We start from the raw sequence: 3688 nt of genomic DNA on the forward strand, positions 1-3688 counted from the left end.
TTGCTCTTGTCTACCTCCCCAAGAGAAATTGGGGTGGTTTCTCCATGCTGGATCATAAGTTGCAGAAAATGAGTTACCACCTGGTCTTTGATTGTAGTTCCCCACATAATCCACTTGCTCACTTGAAAAATCTTGATTAAGTGCAGAAAAATCTGCTGCACAATTGACATTTGCAGCTCCAACTTCTACTGAATTACTAGGACCTCCGGCTGAAGAATCTACTTTCATGCTTAGCTTGTCCATCTTCCTTGTCAAAGCATCAAACTTAGCATTAATCATATTCATGGCATCAAGCTCAAACATACCAGCTGGTTTCTTGATTTCATTCCTCTCACAACTCTATTGGTAGTTGTTATAAGTAATTTTATCAAGAGTAGAAAAAGCTTCATCTTCAGATTTCTCCATAAGATCACCTCCAGAAGATGCATCAATTGTACTTCTAATAGCAGGTGAAACTCCATTGTAAAAGTGTTGAACAAGCATCCACTTAGGAATCCCATGATGTGGACATCTCCTTTGCAAATCCTTGTACCTCTCCCATGCTTCATACAAGCTCTCGTCATCTCTAGGTTTGAAAGAAGTTAGCTCATTTCTTAGCTTAGCTGTCTTACTTGGTGGAAAATATTGAGCTAAAAATGCTTGAGAAAGTTCATCCCATGTTGTGATAGAACCCGGTGGCAAAGAATGTAACCACTCTCTAGCTCGGTCCTTCAGAGAAAAAGGAAATAATCTGAGTCGAATTGCATCATCAGAAACTCCATTTATCTTCAACATATCACTGATCTTAAGAAAGTGTGCTAGATGCACATGTGGACTTTCACTTGGATTTCCTCCAAATTGTGATTGTTGTACCATTTGACAGAGTGCAGGCTTCAGTTCAAAATTATTAGCTTCTACTCTTGGTCTTGTGATACTTGGCATGAAATCTCCAATGTTAGGATAGGCATGATCCTTCACAGAGCGGTTGTTATTGTTGTTGTTGTTGTCGGCCATTTCTTCTTGTAATTCCTCTTGCTCTTGTGCTCTTTCTTGTTGTTGTTGAGCTTTAATTTTAGCTTTTCTCCTCTTAGATTCTACTCTTAAAGCTTTTGCTGTCTTTTCTATTTCTGGGTTAAAGAATAGATTGATTTCTTCACTTTTTGTCCTTCTCATAAAATAAAGTACCTGAAAAACAAAATAAACAAATTCTCAAAGTAAAATGGTAAAAAGAAAATAAAATAAAATGCCTAAATTAACCAAACAAACAATTGTTCAATATCAAACAAAAATCAAATCCCCGGCAACGGCGCCAAAAACTTGATGTTGACAAATCCGCAAGTATACGGGTCGTCTCAAGTAATAAAGTGATGAATCAAGTATCGTTCCCACGAGGATTTGCTGTTTGATTACCAAACTATAAATGAAGCGATTATTTGGGCTAATGATTAATGAATAAATGGTAAATGTAAATGAGCAAGGTAAATTGATTAATCTAATTGAAATGGGTAAGGAGCAAACAAATTAATTCTAATTCTAGTTCGCAATTAAACTAAATTAACAATGGGTAATTCAAATGAAAGTCTAATTATGGTAAAAAGTGATTCCAGAGTTGGGGTTTATGCATAAATTAATTGGGATTTGTCTTGGGCATTCCAATTTTTAGAGAAAAATAGAGTTTGAAGGAAATTGATTCTAAATTCCTTTGATATCTTTTTCAAGCAAACCAAAGTGTGTTCTAAAATAACCAAACCTACTTTCCTATGTTATTTGATTACTTTAAAACCCATTAAGTTTTGTAACCAATAATTAATTCTTTTTAAAATCCTAGTTTATTTCTAAATCTAGGTGATTTTAAGTTCCAATCCTTGATTATCTATCAATGACTTTCACCTTTCGATCCTTCAATCAAAGATTAACACAATACCCAATGGGTACCAACATTAGGCAAGTAAATCAAGCACACAAGGAAGGAATCAAAACTCATATTTATGTAAAATAAGGAAATACCCAGTATAAATCCACAAATCAATCTAAAACATATTTCCCAACTCTGAAATCTAAAGAGATTACTCACTCATAATGGTATTTACAAGAGATATTGATGGAAGAGTAAAGAAAAACATGATAAAAGGACTAAAATAGAAAAACCCAGGTAGAAGAACCAAAATCTCTGGTTTCTGGAGCTCCAAAACTGGTGCAGCAGCTCCTCCCCAAGAGAGAATGGCGTCTCCTCTCTCTCTCTATTAAATTTTCTTTCCTTTTTGTCTTTCCTCCCTTCCCTCTTGTGGCAAAAATAAGGAAATGATCAATTTATATCGTCCCAAAAGGTTGCCCTAAAAGTAAATAAGAGTCAAGGAGTGGATAGAAAATGAGGTGTAAAATTATCCAAGTCAGCAGCACTATTCACGTTCTGGGCAGTCTGCTTAGGGTTCGGCTTAACCCTAAGCAGCTTCTTAGCAAATTTCAGCCTCTAGTTGCACTGTTTGCTTAAGGTTAAGCAGACCTTCAGCAAATCTCGGCAGACTTAGAGTAAAATGGACTTTTCTACACCTGCTTGACTTGTGCTGCACCTTAAGCACTGCCGCTTTACCCTAAGCAGGATCTTAAGCAAAGCCTCAAGCAAATTTCGGCTGGTTTGCTCTTTCAAGGCTTGATTTCTTTAACTTTCCTTCATGCTTAAAGAACTCCAAATCTCTTCAAATCACTTCCTATTGCACTCATTGATCTTTGATTTGCCACAAAATCCTATCAAAAACAACAAAAATTACAAAAATCAAATATAAAGTATCTAAAGTTAACGAATAAGATAAAATAAAGCTAAAAACATAAAATACACTAAAATATGAGGACAAAATGGATGCAAAACTACCCTAAAATGCCTATATGAAATGAGTGTAACATGCATCCGAGTTTTAATCAGTTCTCGATCACAAGCCTTTCCCATCTTGCATTCATGATTAAATCCCTTTAAACAGTTGTTTCACGATCAATAACAGATCTTAAGTTCTGTGTCTTAGCTTATTCAATCAAGTGGGAGTTGATTCAATACTCATTCGTACTTAATTTAATGTTTTTTTATCTTACCAAGATTTGATCACAAACAAAGAGAACTTTAAAATTCATTCCAAGAAATAAAATACACAAGTCATTCAGCAGGAGGATCTTCCCTAGCCTGCTCTTCAGTTACATCCTCAACATTTACTCCCTCCTCTCTCTCTTGTTTACCCTCGCTCTTAGCTTCAGCACCCAGAGCAAGTTCCTCGAGCCAGGCGAAGTCCTCGTCGGGATAACATTTGACAAGCTCGGTAAGGAGATCACTATGAGCTTTTACATAAGCCCCAGCTTCTTTCATCAGAGCCTCCTCATCCTTTACTTGAATCTCTTCAGAGAACTTGACCTGGACATCGTCAAGTGCCTTTTTTAGTCGAGCTGCCTTCTCTTCAGAAGACTTCGTTTATTCTTACAGCTCAACAATCCGAGCATTCGAGGTAGAGAGTTGGTTCTGCATTGATGCCATGTCTTGAGACATCCTTAACATCTCCCTCTTCATAAGATAAACCTTCTCTCTGATCGTGTGCTGAGTTGCCATTGCTTCCAAGCTCAAGCTCATCGAAAGGTTGAGAAGATCATCAATATTTTCAGGACCCATTCTGGTTCAATCCTCAGGGAAATAGATCGTGGCGCTCACTACTTTTGCCAAATTGAGATT

The 3688-nt window shown here is 36.7% G+C and overlaps 1 non-coding gene across 1 annotated transcript; it reads left to right on the forward strand.

Moving 5' to 3' along the window:
* Positions 1-493: 493 nt before the first annotated feature.
* On the forward strand, positions 494-600 carry LOC131180538 (small nucleolar RNA R71). Its single transcript, XR_009149305.1, has one exon. It is a non-coding gene; the product is annotated as a small nucleolar RNA R71 (small nucleolar RNA).
* The last annotated feature ends 3088 nt before the right edge of the window (positions 601-3688 follow it).

The sequence above is a fragment of the Hevea brasiliensis genome, chromosome 5, assembly GCF_030052815.1.
Source record: "Hevea brasiliensis isolate MT/VB/25A 57/8 chromosome 5, ASM3005281v1, whole genome shotgun sequence".
NCBI classification, from domain to species: domain Eukaryota; kingdom Viridiplantae; phylum Streptophyta; class Magnoliopsida; order Malpighiales; family Euphorbiaceae; genus Hevea; species Hevea brasiliensis.